Source organism: Microcebus murinus, chromosome 1 (assembly GCF_040939455.1).
Source record: "Microcebus murinus isolate Inina chromosome 1, M.murinus_Inina_mat1.0, whole genome shotgun sequence".
Lineage (NCBI taxonomy): Eukaryota > Metazoa > Chordata > Mammalia > Primates > Cheirogaleidae > Microcebus > Microcebus murinus.
Genome location: NC_134104.1, coordinates 94,642,286 through 94,665,955, shown reverse-complemented (window position 1 = coordinate 94,665,955; position 23,670 = coordinate 94,642,286).

Here is a 23,670-nt window from a genome sequence, read left to right as displayed (position 1 = left end):
ATAAATAGTACACAAAATAATCATGGCCAAAAAATCAAATTAAAAAATGTGGTATGGTTTTGCATAATTGACAGAATATAAAAGGGCATATGTCATAGATAGCTTGGAACAATATTTATATACTAACAATCATATAATTATTTTCATTTTCATCATCATACAGGCAAAAAACATTTTGAGTTTAATTATGACAACTGTGCATTTTGTAACAGGGGTATGACAGACACTTAAAAGACAAAGTTATTTTTGTCTATGAAAGCATTTTATTAAAAAGATGAAAATCACAAAGATTATGCATACCTACATAAACAGAGGCAACTATACAAAGCTAGATACTGTACATATTCCCAGCTGGAGATACAAGGTTCCATGGCTCTTGTAACTCCTTAAGTGACCCCAGATGTCAATAATACCATCTGGCCCTATCAAGTATTTTGAGAAGCTCTGCTTTGCCACTCTCAGATTTTCTTTTTCTAGTTGCCTGTTCTCCCCTGACTGTTCCATTGATTCTGAGCCTGTCTGCTTAAATGTCAGGTAACTAATGCAAACCAAATGTGGCATCTGTATGAACACCTAGACTGATACTACATGAGTCAAAAACCATTCCCTGGCATCCCTGGTATTCCTGGTTTTATAGTAGGACCAATCTTGAGAACAGAATGTGTACCTTGTTTACACTATTATTAATGTGAAAAGTATAATATGGTTAATTGAATTTGAGAAGGAGAGGTGGGAAGAGAAGTCTAGGATGGCAGTAACCACATATTACAGATTAAGGGGTTAATAAATAGTATCTAAAGCTAAAACAATAAGATATCAATAATGAAATGTATCATGAAGTATTAAAAAGAGTTAAAATAATAGAACAATGCAACTACCACAAATAGAAGGGAGAGATGGTAGGAGTGACAGTTATGTAAGACAGAAATCTACATGTGTACCTTTATTATTATTGCAGTAGTAAACATGTCTGTATTTTAAAAAATCAAGACAGAGATTCACAAACACATTATTTAGAGTAGTGCAAGGTGGCTCATGGGAATGGAAGAATAAATTTAGAAATGGGTGATGGTTGATGTCTATTTTAACTTTAGGTCTTTCTCGGTGGATTTTCATATATATATTATATTTTTTCTTATTCTTTTCTTTAAGATTAGTAAAGTATAGTGATGAGAAGGGGAAAAAATAGTAGAACAAGGAGTCCAATCTGTAACTGACTGTGAACAATCAAGTGAGATAACTCACCACCTTTAGAGCAGCTAAGAGTGGATTTTTTTACCATGTAATATCATTTAGTTACTTTTTTCAATAATAGTGTTTAACAAACACCCACAAAATCCATGGCATAAAAACAACACATTTCTTGAAAATATAGCTGCAGTTTTAGCTAGCATGATTTTGCTTTGGGCTCTGAAGCTACTGGTTTTGTGGGACTCCGTGTATTCTGGTGGCCAAATTGCAGAGTAAGCCTATAGCAGTTGTCTTCTGATGGAGAAAGTAGGTGCTCAAGGTAGCAATACTAGTCATATAAATACAGATCAATTCTCTGCAAACATCATGTCCACTAATGTTCATGGCCCAAACAAGATAAAGGGTCTAGTTCACGTCAAGAGGCTAGAAAGTTTATGTTGCTATGAGACCTTGGCAAAGGTATGAACACGTAATTCATATTTAGGGGAGTGAAAAATCAGGACCAATAATTCAGTTTACTGTACATGCCTATACAATACTTTGAAGTAAAATAATAGTTTTAAAATTTTAAATATATATAAAGAAATACATCTTGTCCTATCATTTCTCTGTCCTTTCAATCCCTTCCTATTTTCATACAAATAAAAACCTTCCCCAAAATTAATATATCCTGAAATACATTGTATAGTGTGGCTTTTATATGTCTGATCTCCTCAGAAGACACCACATTCATTAATCATATCAGACTTCTCCTTAGTCTCTGTATACTTTATATGCTTTGTCTCTTTAAATGTATGCTCTTCATTCTGCCTGTAATGCTGCATATATATGATTTTGGCTAGCCAATTTTTAACCATTCTTTGAATATTACTTGGCTTTATATTAATGATTTGTTGTTGTAACAGAGGAAATGGACTGAAAAAAATGGCAAAAAAAGATGTTTTCTCTCTCTTTAAAACTTCTCCCACTTTTTTTTTAGAAACTAAGTCCTGCATTCCTGCCTCAGGGCAAGTGCTCAGGAGGGGCAGGGGGATGTCTTTTGATCTTCTTGTTACAGAAGATAGCTCATCTGAACTGTTTGCTAGATCCCAGGTCCTGTGCCTGGCTGATGGAGGGAGATCTGGGTGGGCCTCCCAGGTGGGCAGAGGTCACTGGCTTTGTCTTTGGCAGAGATCAGACAATTAGAATAGTTAAGGACAATAGCCTAAAACTGAGGGCCCTCTCTTTAAAAGCTCTGTATTTCTGCTTATGTCCAGGAAATTTGGATTTTGAGATGAGAGTCTGCCATTTTTCCTCCTTTGCTAGCATAGTAATACATTTCTCTTTCCTTCTCCTCAAACCACTTGATTTCATTCTTCTGATGTGGCTTCAAGAACAAGTGCCACGCTTTCTGCAACATCGTGGTTGTTGTTTAATTTTACTTTGTACTTCTCATAGAAGTAGAAATGATTAAAAATCTTGAAATTATTTGCATAATGGCTTTTCTTCCCCAATAATTTGATACATAAGGAAATTCCTTTTCCTGGACAATACAACATCATTAGGATCAAGTGTATTGCCTGGCACATATTTATAAAGTGAATAGCCTACCAGTATTATCAGTATATGAAATGAATCCACCCCAGACTGGGTAAATCCCATGAAAAAAAGATTTTAAATAATTTCCTTGTAGGTGTGTTATTTAAGGAGGCAGCACAATTTACTAATGTTGTTTAATCTGTTTGTTATATTTGCTGTAATTCATGTTTTTAATTCATGTAGTAGTAGAACAATTACTAAATTAATTATTAACTACATTCACCTTGCTGATTACTGTATAAAGTTTGTTGACAGTGCACTGGCTTTAGAAAGATGTTAATGTACATAGAGTGTTAATAAAGTAGTATCGATATGCTGAAATATGTAATGTATTAAAAAGTATTGATAATTATGTATAGAGTGCACCTGTTTATCTGTAACTGTTATTTCAACAAATTAAATACAATGAATACATCTGCATGCTATTTTGTCCCTGTACACAAGTAAACACAACAAGTCAAAACAGGTTGATTCCAACCCCCACCTACCTACATACTTCACCATAACATATTCTGAAATTATAATCATGAAACATACATACATCTATTTTATTACATTACTATTATAAAACTAAATTCAGAATTATATCATTTCATTTTGCCATCCATTTAACAAAGATTTAAGAAGGACTTATGTGGAAGCTTTGATAAATATTTGTGATTGTGAATGGAGTAATAAAACAAACAAAATTTATGCCTACAGAGAACTGTTATTTTAGTGGGGAAAAGAGAAAAGAAAATATATATACTCTATAATATCATTCATCAGTACTGATAATTGCTATGAAAAAAATAAGTTATATTTAGAGCAATGAGAATTATTTTGATAGAGACAAATGGAAAGACCTCTCTGAGGAGAAGATATTTGAGTGAAGATACATGAATGAAATCAGGAAGTAAGCTATGGGAAAAGCTAGGGGAACAGCATATGTAAAAATGATGGTGAAACCACATTACGAAAAACTGAAGAACTAAGCTTTGTGAATTGAGCCAATATAGTCAAAAAACAAATTATTAAAACTTGATGTTAAATGATCAGAAGTATTAATATGCTCTTATATCAAAGTTACTGAATAAATAAATATTGTTTCTGTCTTACATAAAACTTTAAATAATTCAAAGACCTTGAAGTGTTATTCACTGCAGTATGAAACATCTACCATTGTGATCTTCTCCTATATTACTTGGCAAACAATAGAAAAGAGAATGATTTTTGAAAGCAACTTAAAATTATTAAGAACTAATTAAAATTTTAAGGAAAAAAGTCTTTTTTTTAAAACTTAATCATTAGAGTATTAGGTATTTGAAATTGAGTAAATATGAAAATATTACTCAATGAAGCCTAAACAAACCAGAAGTATTATTATGTCTGTTATTATCCCCTGATATTTTCTCACTGACTATACAACTATTCAATTATTGTCACAATAACTGTGTGTACTTACAAAGATGATTCAGTAATTTGTTTGCAGATTTACATTACATTCATTTATATTTAATTGGTTTTTACTTATGTATGAGAAGTTAACTGTGCCACTGACCAATTCAGTGCATTTATAGACACGTTTCAAATGATGAGATTGGAGATTTGAGACTGAAGAGGGAGTGTAAAAGAAAAAAAAATGAGTATTTATGAGAAAGACATTATAGAAAGCAAAGAAGCAAAAATTGAAAGGCTTCTCATAGATCCAATGTAAATGAATATAAAGAGCCTATTTGGAGCAGGAGACTTCTGTTAGGGATTTGCCAAACTTAAAGTGTGAATGAAATGGGATTAGGCAACTAATAAAACAAATGAAGAGAGAAAAAATAAGCAGATAATAGCAATATCTTACTGATAATTAACATATAAGACAATATAGTGTTTATTGTTTAGGATGATAGACATAACATGTGTTCATCCACACTTCCTCACAAGAATGCCATTAAAAAGGTAAAAAAATTACAAAAATGAAAGTAACAGAGATGGATCATTAATAAGTTAAATATTTCACAAACATTTTGTAAAATGATAGGCACATAAAAGACTGTGATGGATAAACTCCTGAAACACAGGTCAGGATAAAAAATCTATATGAAAGAGATTGGCTCTGCAGAATCTGCAAGAGTCTAGATACTCTGAAACCCTTCAATCCGACAGATGGCAGGAGTTGGATGTAAATCTGAAATCACAATTAAATATAAATAAATCAAACTTTCTCCACCAAACACACACACATAAAATCAGAAGATGAATTTCCAACAATTCATTGAGGTTCATTTCTTCAGAAGTAAACTGTCTAAGAAGAAATTGTGTGGGTAATATGGAAATTAGTTACCCAGGTAAATTAATTCCCAATATACCTATTTATGGCCCCAAGCCTAATATTTATTTCCTTAATTTATAGAAAAACATATTGTATGCTGAAGTGCAATTGGATATACCAGTTTCATCGTTAATTATGATAGGGTAATCAAGCACTACAAGGAACCAGAGAAAAGCCTGCAACATGAAGGGCAAAAGCAAAATGAATACATGAAAGAAATTACTCCTTCAAAAATATGAATTATTCAAAGAACAGTAGGGGAACAATAAAATAAATGTAAAAACAGTCTGATTATTATCTCAGAATTTTTGTTGGTTTGTTTTCATACTACATCCACTGAAGAAGTTTCTGTGCAAAGGACAAGAAACGGAAAATTAAAAGAGAAAGGCTGCTGAAAATAACCAAAAACTTAAAGGAATAAAACAGAGATAAAAAATTAGTTAAAGATAAGATAAAAAGATTCATTTCAAAAGATACAACTCCTCACAGATAAGAGTAAATAAAAGGATAAAATTATTAAAGAATAGCAATGAGAAAGAAGAATTACTTCAAATTAAAGACCTGAACTTCAAAAAAAAACGGGCCACTGTGTGGCCCTTACAATGCAAGAAAACCACTCAATCCTGGGCATCCTTGTTTTAAAGTAATCATTTTAAAAAAGGCAAAAAATAAAAACAAATATCCATTAAAGGATATATCAGTTATACTAATTAGAAGAACACAATGGATCAATGCATTAGTATTTTAGAGAAAACATTTTTTTCCAACTTAGATTCCATATCAAGTAAGATAGAGAAGTTTTCAGCATTATGTAAAGATATTTTATGACATGGAGTAATTTAAGATTTTATTTTTTACTTGCCTATTTTTGATAATTTAATTGAGAAACTTCCCAGAAAACAAGAGTATATCAAACGAAAGCAAGGCACAGGATGCAAGAACTAATGATTCCAATTTAAGAGATAAATGAAGAAAAATTAAAGTGAAACAATAGGGTTGGGATTTCATATACTTGATCTCCTTCTAAAATAATAGAAACAAATTTTTATTGAAATCTAGGATGATTAAACAAAGAAATAACATATTACTGGAATCTCCAAGTAAAATAAATATCCTACTAAAGTTATACTTGTGATATATTACTTAGTAAAATTATTTCCTTGCCATACCAATTTATAATTGATTAATTTCAACTTTTAAAATAAAATTCTAGCCAACCTTTTAAAATACTCTTAATTATATATAAAAAATGATATGATATCAGTCTTAAAAAGAGGAAAATAGCATACAGAATACAGAAGTTGGGGGGGGAGTGTATAAGTATTGCTGAAAAAAACAAAGGAACTAAATATTTTATATTTCAAAGTACATACTTGAGAGAAAGTATCTATGGCCAGTGAAACAATTAATAATAAAACTAGAGTAAACATCAAAAGGTTAAAAAGCAGGGGTATAAAGTAATATTTTAAGTGTATGGTAAGAGAAGGATGAAAAGTATAAAAGTGGTCAGTGTAAGTCAATATCATATCAGAAAGGTAGTAAAATTTTAAATTGCAAAACATAAGGGAGGCTAGTATTACAGTTATAATAGTTTAACAAGAATAAAAGCTTTTTCCCAAAATTTTTATCCATGTATTACCTTGCTAAAATTTAAACAAATTAAAAAAGTACATTAAAAATATTTCATAAAAAAATCTAATATAGCTGAGAAATCCAAACTCAATTGTTACATAATAAATAAATTTTCATGCACCTAGATTCTTTGCATTTATTCTTTGTTTTTAAACTTGAAAATATGGACGTGAGCTAAAATCAACTGTCATGTTAAGAAAAATTTGGCTGTATTGAATTAATAACAAAGTAGCTTACATGGTTGCCAATTTGGTTGAGACCAGATGATTGACTTTATGTGGAACTCAAGCTTTTTAAGATATACTACCTTGCATAATCTTTTGTATAGTCTTGAATAACTGATACAATAAATAACAGTAAAAGGGAATTGAAAAAAATTATAGTGTTAAGATATGATAGGGTAAAAAACAACACTAAGGAAGCTAATCTGAATAAAATATTTTATTTCAAGTAAAGCTATTCTGTAAGTGAATCAGGTTTTGAAAATGTATAAAATATCTTTTAAAATGTTGTTATATTTGCTTATTTTCTTGAGTTCTATGTCAAAACAAGGTACCTGCATATTATTAAACTTAGTTTGTTTTGAAAATTATGAAGTTTGCTACATTTTAATATTAAACTCTTCAGTTTTAGAAAATAAAGTGTTTGTCTCACCCTTCACAAGCAATTACTTTTCATGAGTCGACATAGTTTTTTGATTTAGTATGTCAGAAAAACTTCTAAAGTTCCTCCTCCTGTAGTAAATGGGATATTCAAGTTCTAATTTCCATAAAAATAGATTTTAGAAAATAATTCTGGGATTTATTGGATTTTCTAGCAAAGCATTGTAATTATCTCATACATTAACTATAACTAGTGCTTATTACATATGCCAGTTGTAATTATTTGCTAATATTGTTGATGCTCAAGGAATATTTATGTATTTGTAGTTTACCTTAAATGATGAGTTCAGAGCCCTAAACTTTTTAAAAATCTTGATAAATATTTGTACAGAAAATGTAATGATTCTAAATCAGAATTTACATAATTGCATAATAATTTAATTGATTCATTTTTATTTTGATCCAGAAAGGGCACTAGGTATTGACCTCTTGGGATGTGAAATTCAGAAGAATCTTCCCTGTTCTGCTTCACATTCTTTGAATTTCCTGCTGTGCACTTGACCGCTCCTCAAACTATCTGAACTAACACTTAAAAGTGCTGCTCTTACTGTGTCAATGAGAAAGCTTGGATCCAGAGAGAAAAAAATAACTTCACTTTTTAAACCTAATAAAGTATTTAATAAGTAATGAATAAAAATGGGCCCAAATATAAAATTTAATGCAATCCTTCACCATCTTTTAAGAATTTAAAACATACTTATAAGCTACAAATATGATCATTCTACATATTTTGTAAATTTAGGTTTGATGTGCTCTATTCCAATGATATGTAAAGTTGTAAACTTGTGAAAATGAAATATAAAAATATCCATCTTACCTTTGATCAGTATAGTGATCTATTTGTGATATTTTTAAAAATTACACTTATATTTTCAAAGATATATTGTGTAATTCCAGACTGGTTAATGATTAACATATAACATAAAATGTAAATGTTACTACAAAACCAGTAAAATGATATCCCCCCATAAGTTGTGGAAATAAACTAGGTAGTCTAAGCCATAATTGCTTTACAGAAGTTTTAAGCAATAGTATTAGAGACTTTGACAACAAGGGGTCAAATTAAAAATATTATTGATATATTTTTTCTTTCTATATCTCCATCTCATAGATTCAGAAAAAGTAGTAGTTGATTTAAAGAATCTGAGATACCCTGTAATAGAAAACTGCTTAAATTTTAGTGTTAATCATTAAAAAATTAAAAATATGCCACTTACTTTGGAAATGACATTTTTTAAAAGTTTACCTAGTAATGTTACTTAGAATAAATTTCCCTTAGTGTTAATTGAAGCAATGTGGGAATTGAGTATAGTAAATGAGTGCAAAAATCTATAGAATTTTATCTCCTCTTTCATAAGATATATGATGTCAATTTTAAATGGGTGATTTAGTAGTATAACACATAGAAAAAACTTTGAATCCATGCAAGCTACTCTTAGCCTATGGTTCCTGATCCAATAGAACTATTGCACCAGCTTTATTTTCACAATTTGGTGATTAATTGCATTACATAAACTTTAACTTCTAGTGCACTCTTAAGCTCCATCATCTACTTTGTTCATTAAGAACTGTGACTTTTTTATATACAATCTTATAACTATATGATAATCAGTTGTTTCTGGTGGCCCAGATCATAATATTTTACTTTAAAAATTAAGTATTTTGGATTATCCTTAAATATTGTACTTAATTTTAAGCTTAAAAGTTCTCAATGTAGGATGATAACATTCCTTGGCTTATCATTTTTTTTTCATTTCTTCTCATCTATTACCTCAAGCCATCAAAAAAGCAAATCATATATTGCATCATTTGATGAGAACATATATTCAATATTCTAACATGCATATGAAATAAGCAGACATTTATTTGTAATTTCAAGTTCAAATATTTTACTAAATTTCCATGTTATAAAATTAACCCTATATTATATTATAAGTGGATCTCACAAGGTATATAAATTAAATTCTGCTTTGACTAGTTTTCTGGCACATTGATAACATAAGCCCCCTTTTAATTTATTTTAAATTAGATATTCACAAAACATTTATGCATTAAGAAAAACATACTTTGTGGTTAAGGCATAAGTTTTAAAATAATTAGTACAATATTCATTGCTCTTAGATGTTAAAACTAATTTAACATCTATTTTTCTGGATTTAGATTCTTACGAAGGATGTAAAGATATCTCCAGTAGATTTTTTAAAGCACAGGGGTTTAAAGATTAAGAATATATATTTTCTTGTTAAATTCTTTGAAAATCACAATAAAAGGCTATCCTTTCCATAAATTTTTATAGATTATTGAATAGAAGGCAGACACCAAAAACCTGATCTGTGCCTTGATGAGGATTTTATAGAAATGATACTTTTATCAAAAAAGATAAAATTTTTTAGAAAATATCAGAGGTCGTTATCCAGCAGGCTTTTTGCATGTGAGTGATTGCTTTTTGCAATACATTAGAATCCCTTGAGCAAAAACAAAGTTAAAAGCTTAAGGCTAGACATGATATCATAATTCTTGAGTATAATATTCTATGGAAAAAAAGTGATATCTAGGTAATTAAAACATAGGTATATATGATAGAGATTTCCACTGAAAACTTACTTATTTTTTCTTGAATTCATCATGTTTTCTGAATCCAAGGATTCATGTCTTTAGACCGACATGGAAAATCATGGACTTTTATCTTTTCAAATAATTATCCTAAATCTTCTCTGTTCATGACTTCTAGGGTCCTATTAAATTTATATTGACCCCTCTCACAGCTTTGAAGGCCTATTTATGTTGTCTTACCTCCAGGATCAACATGAATAAATTGTTTTGTCTCCTTTCATGGAAGCCAGTTCTGCTGTGCCTTTGCCAAGATTAAAAAGGTCTGAGCCTCATAATTATGGCAAATTAGCAGCTGCAGAAACAGTAAAACCTCACTAAATAAAACCTCACTGTGTGCTATTCTGAAAAGCATTTGAAAGAACTAGGGCTTTTTTTTTTTTTTTTTTTTTTTTGCAGGTAAACAGAAAACTCACTTCCATTTGACTATTAAAAGAAAAGTACATTTATTTCATAGGTTATCTAATTTCGTAGTTTACATATTCCACAACTGGGTCCTTGCCATTGACTTTATTTTTTCTCATATTGTCCATTTTCAGGTACAGCTTTTTCTTTGTGCTTTCATATGTCATCAGGCCTCATCATCTCTACATCTTTTAATTCTTCATCTTTTAACTTAATTCACTGACATGGTGACATAGTAAAAAGATGTTGGCAAGAAGGTAGGCCTACATCTTCCCAGGTTAGATCCCAGCCAACACAAGAAAATAAAAAGAAAGGAAAGAAAAGAAAAGGAGAGAATTTTTATTTTGTTTAAGTTTCTTCTTACAAGATTTTGTGCATATCCAAGAGAGGTTTTGATTGAAATATCTTAAGGGTTATGTTTCAATTGATGTGAATCAAGTGGCCAGAGTGGATCTAATTGCACTGTTTGGACAAACGTGTCACATACCTACTCATGAACCAACCACTGTGGCTACAGAGTATTTATGCTCTCTTACCCAGGGCAGGGTAGCACACAGTAAAATTGGTGCTACAGGTGCAGCATTATCTGGAATACATGTACCCAAAGTGTGCAAAATGTAGTCCCCCAAAGACATTTCAGCCACTCTTACCAGTAGAAAACTGAATGGGTGTTGGGTGAGCAAAATCAGCATATATGATCACCTTAATAAGATATTGAAGCAATTGATCAGAAACCATTAGTCCAAATTCCCAACTCCATTAACATGTATTATACATATTAATGAAATTCAAAATTGCCTAAATGTGAAGTTAATATATTTATTATATGTCATATTGGATTATTGCTTATGATGGGTTTCATTACTCTTTGCTAAATATTGAATTTTTCTTCCTGTTGTGCCCTCTCTGAAGCAGTATTATATAGCCCTGCCCTGGAGACCTCAGGGTTGACCTGGTTTGGCCAGCGAAATGTGAGTAGAGGTGCCATACGTCACTTCTTGGTAGAAGTATGGTAGAAGCCACTGCATGATTTTCCATGTATATTTTCTCTCACTCACAATGACTTTGAATGTACCCAGATAGAGTTTAGTACTAGGATACAGACGCAGTGCAGCAAGATGAGGCTGATATGCACAGACATGACATTTGAGTAAGAAATAAACGTGTTGATATAAGGCACTAAGAGTTTGAGGTTATTTGTTTTTGCAGTGTATCAGTACAAACCCTGACTGACACAATATTCTTTATTTTAAAAATATTTATCAAGAACTTTTATGATCAAAACAAGTAAAAAGACAAAATTATTAACCTACTATAGAGTTTTTAAAGCACTGTCATCAATTTTTGGGGAGGAGGTGGTGGCAAATTAACATATGCTCATTTTAGATTATTTGAAAAGACAGAGACAACTTCAAAAGAAAATATATATCATCTCTTTGTTTCTTAAATTATCTGAGAAAACTATCATGGAAAATATTCTTTGAGGATAGGTTTTATTAGCTTGAAACCAAAAATAATGTCACATTTCTATAGATACTATGCAAACCTCTACCCTCCTTGACTACAGAAGATTATTTTATCTCATTAACCTTGAGAACCCTCAAGGACTACTCATGCTTTATATTCCATTATATTAAATAAATGAGTCCTTGCCATATATTATATTATTTTTCTTTTTACATCATTATCTAGCCCACTCAGGTAGCTGCTACAGCCTGTGATTTTTTTGTTTCTTTGTTTTTATTTCAGAATATTACGGGAGTATAAGTGCTTAGGTTACATATTTTGCCTTTGCCCCACCCTAGTCAGAGCTTCAAGTATGTGTACCCTCATTAGATCTGCCCATTAGGTGTGCCTGTGATTTTTATATCAAGCATGAAAAAAGGTTCAAAACCTATTACCCTACTACATAGAGATGAGACTGTTTCATTTGGAAAAACAAAGTTTTTTAAAGATTGGGAGGTAAAGGAGAAAATTTAAACAGAGATAATGTAGAACATCCCAGTTTGATTGATTAGTAACAGATTAAATTTAGCCCAAGTCCTTCCCTATTCAAGGTTGGACTTAATTGTGTGCAACTAATGTTCAAATATAAATACTTTTTCTATTTTCTGGACCCCAAAAGATTCTTCTCTAAATAATAAAAATGACAGCATATATTTCCAAGCTAAATGTATTATTTTCTCTACTTTTATTAAACAAGTTTTTGCCATGTATCTGAGAATCTAGTCTTAGAAAATATTCTGGCAAAAAAAAATAAAAAAAACAAGCAAAAGAACCTTCAGGAATGAAATATATGTAAATGTGTTAATTTTTCTAAGCATATTCTTATTTTCAATATTCATTTATTTTTAATAGTAGAAAACAAAAATTATTCATTTCTATAAAGAATTGATTAGTTTTATACTTTCCAAGATATTTCATGTTTAATCAATTTCAGGTTTCCTCTCACTGTCTTGTCTTCCCAAGGATGACATACACAACAGCAAAGCTAAGTGAATTCCATATATCAGTGCGGAGTGAGTACCTGACCCGAAGCCATCTTTTGTCTTCTCCCAGTCCCTGGTCATTGATCATAAGCTCTTTTCTTTTTCCTTATATTTTTATTAGTACATTTGTAGACACCCTTCTCAGTCACTCTTCACTCTTTTTGAAACATTTTTTTTGTCTTTTTTTTTCCCAATATTTTTTTATTTTGGCTTATTATGGGGGTACAAATTTTAAGGTGTTGATAAATGCCCTTTCCCCCCTCCCCCCACAAGTCTGAGTTTCCAGCATGACCATCTCCCAGATGGTGCACATCTCACTCATTATGTATGTATAAACCCTCCCCCCCTCCCACCTTCCCAATACCCTATTACTGTAGTACCTATGTGTCCACTTAGGTGCTGCTCAGTTAATACCAGTTTGCTGGTGAGTATATGTGGTGCTTGTTTTTCCAAAACATTTTGATGCTCTCTCATACTTTTCTCTGCAGAGAGGAGACTCAGGTGATCATCTTGGCACAGCAAACTTCCTTGAGATATCTGTAGTTTCTTCAAGCTTCAACAGGGAAAAAAAAAGGCAAAGTCATCTACTTGAACTTGAATCTTTTATCTGGGCTTTGTGTTGCACACTTCTTTTTTTCTCCACTGGGACTTGGGACCTCTATAAGGACCAAAGGCAAAACAAGTTTTCTTGTATTGCTTTCTTTTCTAGATCTGTGTCATCTGCTAGATAACATTATATAACACAGATGATGAAGTGCTACAGTCTCCCATTTGTTCTCTTACCAACTTGTTGTTAGGGTTTAGCAGGCTCTGCATCATTTATATCTTAGACCTTAAACTCAAGTTTCCTTGTTAGTGACACACAGGATGAAATATTTACAATAAAGTATAAAAATATCATGAACATATGATTAATTTACTTAGAAAACATGCAAAACTCAAATAGAGTGATATGTAAATGGATAAACTGTGGTAAATCAAGTAGAGTAAAATATTAGTAGTAAAATCTAGGACAGTATGCAGATGCTCCCTGTAAAGTATATTCAACATTGCTGTATATTTGGAAGTTAAAACATTTTTTTGGAAAATTTTCCAAATCATTGTCTATTTCATGAGTTTCATGACTATTTTGGTACATAAAACATATGAATAATTTGGATATTTAATGTCTGACTTCTGAGAATGCATTGGCTTCCTGAGACAATACATGCCTTTAACTTAATAAGCAAAAGTCACAGTATAATAAGAAAATGTGTGAAAAGGAACTGAGTAGAAATGTGTTTAATATTTTAAAATTGTATTGTGATATATATATGAATTTATTTATAAATATGTCATATAGATGATATCTGATTTTTCAAAAGTTAAGGAAACCCCACTATAAATAGCTGAGATTTATGTTTCCTATGTTTGGTTTGTGTTTTACCACCTATCTCTATGTCATGAAAATATGTCACATCTTGAAATTCATTAGAGTAGATGATATTTCTTTGATGCAGAACATTCTATAGCTTGAACATCTCAAAAATTATTTTGATACTCCTGTTTTTTACATGCAAGATATTTCTAAATCACTTTTATAAATAATAATTTAACACATTAACTGCCATGTGAGTTGTATTTTACTCATGCTAGTTTTGAGCCTGGGGCCTCATGAAGTATATGTAACTCACATATCTCTTTACCTTGGAAGCTGTGTGGTGCTCTGGCAACTCACGCTGTCATGTTAGGTGATGAGTGATCCCCTCGTCAAAACCTTGCAGTTGGTTCATGAAAATCTTTTTTGATGTTCTTATTATTACAACTAACACTGACAATTTAATTGCATATGACTCATACACAAAAACAGTAAAAATAACAAAAATTTTCAATAAATTAGAAAGAATTGTTTTGTTTTCAAAATATTTATTCTATTTTTATAATAAAACACTGTAGCCCCAAGAAAAACAATTTAGTGTGGCAATATATTAAAAAGATAATTATAATGATAGCTATAAGAGCACCCCAACTTATTTCTTAAGGTTAGAATGCTAAAAAGTTAATTGAGTGAAACAATATGGTTATGTTTAAGATTTTTGTCATGTACTGCAATATACTCTCCCAGAGGTTTTACACATATCTAGTCACAAAGAGGATATGAGTGCCTGTGTTAGCATATTTCTTCAGCAATATAAGTGACAAAGTTTCATAATTCATAGGCAAAATGATTAATAATAAAATATATATTTTTATTTTAGCAATATTAAACAATATACTATACATATATATCTGTATGTATTATTTGCCAATTTTCTATTCATGTCTTTTGCCCAATTTTTAATTTAATCATTCTATTATTAGTTTGTTAAAACAATTTATATAGGAGATGTTTTCCATATTTAAGTTATTTATGATATAAATTTGCTTTTTTTTATTTTTTATTTTTTTCTTTCATATTATGGGGATACAAATGTTTAAGTTGCATATATTGCCTTTGCCCCACCCGAGTCAGAGCTTCAAGTGTGTCCATCTCCCAGACAATGCATACCACACCATTAGGTGTGAATATACCCATCCTCTTCTCCCTGTTCCCACCGATGAATGTTACTACTATATGTGCACTTAAGTGTTGGTCAGTTAAGTCAGTTAAATGTCAGTTTGATGGTGAGTACATATGGTGCTTGTTTTTGCATTCTTGTGTACTTCATTTAGTAGAATGGGCTCCAGCTCTAGCCAGGATTTCTCAATAGTTGTTTGCCTTTAATTGTTTGTGTTATTTTGAGGACTGTAAAATCTTTTAATTTATCTATCAAACAAATCTATCAAACTTACATTTTATTTATTTCTAAGTATTTGTTCACAGTGATAGTTTTGTTTCATTGACTCAAATATTCAACTATAGTGTCTGGTTCTTTTACAGCTTTATCTATTATATGTATCATGAATGTATATTTAGAAATTATATCAATGACATATTGTCTATCTATGAGTCAAAAATTTTGTTTTCTAAATAGTTAATCAATTATCATATTTCCTTTGGTAAAAACCTTCTTTACTACTTTATGACACATATTCATTTTCAAATAATTTTTTGTCACCTCTTTTGTGAAACTAAATCACATTTAGATATTCGGATTCATTTCCAATATCTCTTGGAAGTCATTATTAACAGCAATGACCAGGACAGGCATGTAATGGGCATTATTCTTATCTACTTTTATAGTATTTTGATATTATCATTGTGTGGAAAACTGACAATGTGGTATATTAACCTCTTGATAATGTAATTTTTTCTGAAATTTATTTTAGATACATAAATGAATATTCAAAAACTGTAGTTTTGTATTTTCAATGATAGTTTGGAAGTTAAGAAGTAGGATTCTGGAAAGAGGACTATGTTTTTGTTGTGCTGTTTCTCTTAACTTCTCATTAGGGTTAAATAGTCATATGAGTCAGAATTTGTTTTTTTCTTAGACTACAAAATTGTCATATATTAGTATTTACATATTAACTCTTTTCCATATCATTTTTACATAAGAACCCAGAGTGATAAAAATATTTTAGACTATCTGAAGTCTTTACAATAAACCACAGAAGGGATAATGCAGAGAGCATGGAAAGAGTCACATGCTTGCCCTTCTTGGCTTCTTCTTGGAGTCCATGCCTCAATTTCACTCATGTTTTACTGGCCAAAATAAAAATCACAGCCTTAGTCAAAGTAAAAGATATGTGCAACCTCCCCACATAAATTAAAATAGTAGAACCACTTCAGGTATTAAAGTTAAATAAAGTAGACTTAGGTAATCTACACATGTGTAACCATCAATGACACTAAAATATATTTGTTAAAAGAGATGTCAAATACAGATGATCTTACAGGTGTGTACTTTACATATCTTGGTTAGTGTCTTTTTTTTCTTTTAACTTTAAATATGCCTCTCATGTCTATGAATATTTCAAACACATTATATGAAGAAAACATAGTTGACAAAATAAAACAAATATATCACAAAATGTAAGATTATACAAAATTTCTTATCACAATGATAACACATTAATCTATCAACATCATAAAAGAATGATACAGCATGAACAAGATAGATTTATTATAGGTTTATCAATGTATACATGCCTGGACTTTTAATAATGAGATTTAATATGAAAGGGTAGTAGTATTCTTTTTGTTTTTCTTATAAGAAAATTTATGGAAGCACAACATACAGGTTAGTATACATATCATATGTATACAGTTCAGTGAATTTTCACAAAGTGAACAAACCTGTATTCACTCAGATCAAGATATAGCACAACTCACCATCCCAGAAGTATTCCTCAAGTCCCACACCCATCAAGCCCACACGGGATATAGCACAGTTGATATTTTTTTCTGCTATGTGCATACAGCCATGAGTGGATTTGCTGTGTTCTTCTATATGCATATGTTCAGTTTACAAAGGTAATGCCAAAGTGGTTTTACTTTGGTAATGCCAAAGTGGTTCCATTGTGTGTCTTTGCATGTGCACTATTTTTAGATTCCCTACATTGTAAAGTACCCATTCAAAGCTTTTGCTGGGTGTTTCTTGCTTTTCCTATTGATGTATTGATTTTTATATATTTGAAACATAAATTAATTTTTTTCATAGAAAAGTAATAATTTCTTTTCCTATTTTATGGCTTGAAATTTTTTCTATAAATAAATCTTTTAATGAGCAGTCTTTCCTTTATGGTCAATGATGTTCATGCCTGGCTTATAATATCTTTGCCTACTTTAAGGGTTGCAGAATGAAGACAGTACAAATATATACAATTTTAAGAGTAATTATCTGTGATGATTATCTGTGCTATTATAAATTGTTATAATGTTCTTTTTGATTATTTATATTTTGCAATATTTATATAAGCATATGTTCCTGTTCTAATTGAAATGAAAGAGAAAATCTCTTTAAGGGACAGTGACACTATTCTTTCTTTCTCAGAATTTCACCTGAATACATTATTGAATATAGATGCTACATATCTTATAATCTAAATGGAAAGCAAAGTTGCTGTCTAGCATTCTTCCTGGGTTTACTAAGAGGTAGCCACATTGATCCCTAAACCATTTCTCCTACTATGTCCCTCAAAGTTAACTTATTTGTCAAAGGTTACATAGTAAGTGGCAAGTAGGGGGTTTTAATTAAGTCTGGGAAATACCCATACCCTAGATATGTAATACTACCCAACAATATTTCATATAAGATAGTGTTTCAAAAAAGTATCTCAGTACAAAAGTTTGTAGCCAAATCAGTAGTTTTCATAAAAATTGTCAACAAATATCTAAATAATGAAGTAGTAAAAAATAAATAATTTGTAGTATTAACAACAGTAGCCAAATACAACTATATGTTAACCTAGGATGTGACCAAATGAAGAAGGAAAAAAATTACCAAGCAACATGAAATCAAGATTTGAAAATAATTTCCCTTTTTCATTTTCAGACTGGCAAGCTATCTTCTCTCATATGCTTTTGATAGGTGTACCAGTGGTCAAACACATAGAGAAGACATTAGGAAACTGAAAGAATATTATGTTCCTGAATTAGATGATAAAATATTATAAAAATGTTAATTTAGTATAAAATTCCATACAAATTTAAATTCATTCCATTTGAAACTTTGATGTAAAAACTGGAACTTTACAAAATTATTCTGATATCATCTGGAAGAATAAATGGTTGAAAAAAGCTAACGAAAAATTAAAAAATAATAATTGAAGGAAATTGATCTACCATACACTATTTTCACTGGTTATAAGGCAGTAGTCCCTACTGTTTTTGACATAAGGAACCAGTTTCATGGAAGACAATTTTTTCAGGGACCAGGTGGGGGGGGATGGTTTGGGGATGTTTCAAGCACATTACCTTTATTATGAACTTTTTTCTATTATTTTTACATTGTAATATATAATGAAATAATTATACAACTCACCATAATGCAGAAGCAGTGAGATCCCTGAGTTTGCTTTCCTGCAACCAGATGGTTCTATCTAGGGGTGATAGGAGACAGTAACACCCAAAATGTGTTGCTTATGACCAGTCTACTCTATAGTCTCATTTTGGTTACTGTCATTGCAGAAAACCCTATTTGACAAACATAGGATATTGGAAATGGATGCAGGCTTTTCAGTATTTTTGAGGCATTCTCTGAACATTCCACCTTGACTTTAATCCAGAATGTATAGAAATTTGAAATTGTCTCAAACATACTTTTAAGGCCACCATCATTTGCAATCTCAGGCAGTTGATCCTATTCTAGCATGGACAATGTCAATTCACCTGGCTTATTCACAAATGGGTCATGGATCTATTCCTTCCTAGTCCCAGGGTCTTCTGTGTTTAGGAAGTAATGCTCAAACTCTTTTGAAAGCTGAGATATGTGATTATGCACCAGCAGGGAGAAAGAAGGCCCTGGCTCAGTCTCTGAAAAATCTCTGCTAATGTTTGAAACATGTCAAAAATCCCAATGTTCACGCATCACCTCCTTAATTCCAGTTTGGCTTTTAATGCAGCCATTTTGTCTTCCGGCTTTAACACAGTTGTCATTCTCACTTGAAGTGACAGATTGAATTCTTGAGCAGGTTGAATATGTCACACAAGTAAGCAGGTTTTGTGACCCATTCTGTGTCACTGAAATGTGCTGCCAGTGGTGGCTGTTTTTCTACAACAAATCTCTGGCAGCTTTCATAACTCAAAAATTCTGTGATCTACCTTTAGAAATCCATCTCACTTCTATGTGTAAGAGAAGACATGTGTGCTCTACATCCATCTCCTAATGCAGTTGTGGAAACAGATGTCAGTTAAGGGCATGTACTTTAATGTGGTTGATAATTTTAATCACATCCTGTAAAACATTGTTTAGTTCAGGCAACATTTTTGGGCTAGCCAGAATTTCTCTATGGATGACACAGTGTGTAGAATCACATTCATAAGTGACCTCTTTGACCCAAGTAGTGAAGCCAAAAAGCCCTCCAGTCATGGCAGCCACTCAGTCCATACGTATACCAACACAAAATGACCAATTCCATTTTCCTGATATGCAATTGTTCAAAGACTTGAATATTTCTGCAGCTGTGGTGTTGGTTGTCAACAAAAGTGCACATAATATATCCTCATGCACATCCTCCTGAAAAATACATTCACAAAAACAAGCATTATTGCCTTGTTGTCAACATCAGTAGACTTGTCAACCTGGATTGAATACCATGATGTCTCATTATTTCTCTCTAACAATTGTGCCTCACTATCCTCTGCTGCTTCATAAATTCATCTAGTTATGGTGCTATCCAAAAGAGGAGCATATGCCACCTTTTCACCTCTAACCTATCCTAAAAGTTAATGGCAAATGTCCTTAGCAGCAGGCAGAATCAACTTTTACCAATAGTAAAGGGCTTCTTAGCTTTAGCAATTCGGTTAGCCGCTAAGAATGACAATCTCAGTGTAGACACATTTGATGAGATGGTGACCTTTAGTAATTGCTTCTCCTCTTCTTATTCATATTCTATTCTTTTGAAAAACTCCAAAGGCTTGCCTTTTAATGAAGGGTGCTTGGTCTTCATGTCTCAAAGCAGTTGTGAAGGTTTCATGGCTTCATTGGATTGCCTGTTGCCACATGTTATACAAAGCAGGCTTGGAGAATGTGAATGACTTGTTACAATTAATCCATAATTTAAGTATGACTCTTGGTATTTTATTTTAAATGCAGCTTAAATTTTGTTAGCAGTCTTAGAACTTTCTGCTGTCTCATCTCTGGGTTTTCCCCCTTTTCAAAGAAGCTCTTCAGCAATGTTTATTTTGTATTAATTTCTGTTAGGGTTAGCTTGTAGAATCACCAAAATTGTGACTGAGACAAGTGCACAGCAGCGGAAAGAGGCATGGATGGAAGTGGTAAATAAAATAATGGGCCGGCCATGCACAAACTAAAATAAGTGTCAGATTAAGACTTAAAACCTGCTACCAGATATAGCTTTACAATTGAGTGAGATGTTCATTTGCCACTGTAAAGTCTGCCATCAGATGCAGCTTAATTGTCACTTGCTACTTACTGATAGGGTTTTGATATGAGTCTGCAAGCAATTGACTTATTATGGCCTCTGTGCAGTCAAACCTCTTTGCTAATGATAGTCTGTATTTGCAGCCTCTCCCCAGCGCTAACATCCACCTCAGGTCCACCTCCACTCCACCTCAGATTATCAAGCATTAAACTCTCATAAGAAGCACACAATCCAGATGCCTCAGATGTGTAGTTTACAATAGAGTGTTCATCTTCCTGTGAGAATCTGATGCTGCTGCTGATCTGGCAGGAGGTAGAGCTCAGGCAGTGATTTGAGCAATGGGGAGCAGCTGTAAATACAGATGAAGCTTTGCTCACCATATGTCCCAGTTCTTAACAGGCCATGGACTGGTACTGGTCTGCAGCCCAGGGTTTGGGGACCACAGAGTAAGGATTGGGATTGGCAATCCTTTATTTCAGCACTGAAAAAGTGTATCACTTGCTGCTGACCTGCATGGTTTCTGATGAAAAATCCACTGTCATTTAAATTGTTTTTCCTTATTAATAATGCCATTTTTCTCTTGCTAATTTCAAGATATTTTTCTTTGTCTTAGTTTTCATAATTGTGACTATGATGGGTCATAGTGTGAATTTCTTTGGGTTTATACTGTGTTAGGTTTCACTCAACTTCTTGATGTATAAGTTTAGGTCTTTCATGAAATTTGGGAAGTTTTCATCATATTTCCTTGTATATATTTTACAAACACATCATCTTTTTCCTCTCTCTCCAAGGCTACAATGACATGAATCTTATTATATTTCCATTTTTCTCTCAGGCTCTATTTATATATTTTTTAATTCTTCTTTCTCTCAGTTATTTAGATTGGGTATTTTCTAGTGTGCATTCTTCGCATTCGATGGATTATTTCCTCTTTATCCTTTTTTACTGTTGAGCACATTGTTTTCTAAAACTTTAGCTATTTTATTTTTCTAAATTTCCATTTGATTCTTCTTTATATCTTTTATTTCTTTGTGTAGATTTACTATTTTTTCACTTGTTTCAAGTATATGCATAATTGCTCATTATAGCATCTACAACATAGCATTGGCATTTAGATCATCTTTCTTATTCAGATTTAGTTTTTTTCTGGTTCTTGTTATGATGAGTGATGTTTTGGATGGATTCTTAATATTATGAGCATTCGATTCTGAGAATCTGCATTTTATTTAAATATCCCATTTTAGCAGGCCTCCTATGACATCATGCTGGCATGCAAAGGGGGTGATGTTTCATTTCTGAAGGATGGGGGTAGAAGTCCAAGTTTCTTACTTGAACTCATTATTGCTAGGTGAGGTGATCAACTTGGCTTCCACTGATAAAACTGTGGTCCCACATTATATCCCTTGACATGGTGAGGGGTAGCCCCATTACTACTGAACATGTTGAAAGTACTACCTCTCTACTAGGTCTCTTCTGACTCTGCCCCAGCTGGGATGGGTAGGAGTACCTTTTTACTATTACTGCCAGGGGGAGTGGAACTCTGGTCTCCATGGACACTGAAGGTAAAAGAGGGCTTGTTAGTAACTAGCAGGGATGAGAGTTCAAATTCTCCAATTTGCTTTCTCTGACAGCACAGGTGCCATACATGTACCAATGTGTTTGTGTGTGTAGGACCAGACTTCTCAGTATTTTACAGTGTTCTGAGGAAGGAAGTCTATGCTCTCCACTCAGCTTTTCTGGAGAGAGCAGAGCCATTGTTTTTCTGTGGTGTTGGCTGAAATACAGTAGTTATTGTGTCTTGACAGGTCTTTTTCTTGATTTAGAGATACCAGGCTTTTCATGGGGCTTTTTTTGGTCCATTACTGTGTTTCCAAGTTTCTGGTTTCTCTAGTATCAAGGCTGGGATTTACAAGGCAAGATGAAAACCCAGGGAACTCACTTTTCTTTGTTTCTTGGGTCCTAAGGTCCCTAGCTGGCCAGGTTTCTTCTTTCCACCTTTCAGAGTCTTATGTCTGTTTTACGTATAATGTGCATGGTTTTTAGTGGTACTTGGCAGGAAGAATAGGGAAAATGGTGCCTAGTACATCTTTCCAAGGTGAAAATTTACTGTTTTACCTATTAAACAGAATATTTGAAACATGAAAGATAGTACTGTAACAGTTATGTTATTTTAAAGCATGTTAATATGTGATTTCACTGCCCAATCCAAGAGGCAGAAAGTGGTTTATAACTACATGACATAAACCTATGCCCGTACCTCCTTCCCCAAGTATTAACAAAATTTTGTCTTTATCAAATTTTATCTTTTATCAATCTTCAACTAATTTTTTTACCTATTCTAAAATGCAATTTTGTTTATATACAAACATAGATATGTCTTTTTTTAAGCTGATGTGATCATTTCTGCATGGTGTTCTGTAATTTGCTTACTAAAGTAATTATACTTTGTTTTAATTAATTATAACTTCATTTAATTTAGACTTTTCAAGCCCTTCCTGCAAAACATGTATTCTTGTATAATAATATTCTTGACAAGATTTTTGAAGCTAATTTCTTTTTTTAACTTTGCCTCATTTGACCTTTTTGAATGTTCAACAGTTCTTCAAGATGCACACATAAACCAGATAAAGAATAAGGATGTGTTAGTTTTTGTCCACTTTTCCTCATTTTCTGGCTAAGGCATATTTATCCAGACACAGTGATAGCTTGCTTAATATTATTCACATGTTCATTCACAGACCCATAAATTGTATCCTGAAAGGGGTCATGACACTGATCTTATTCCAAATGT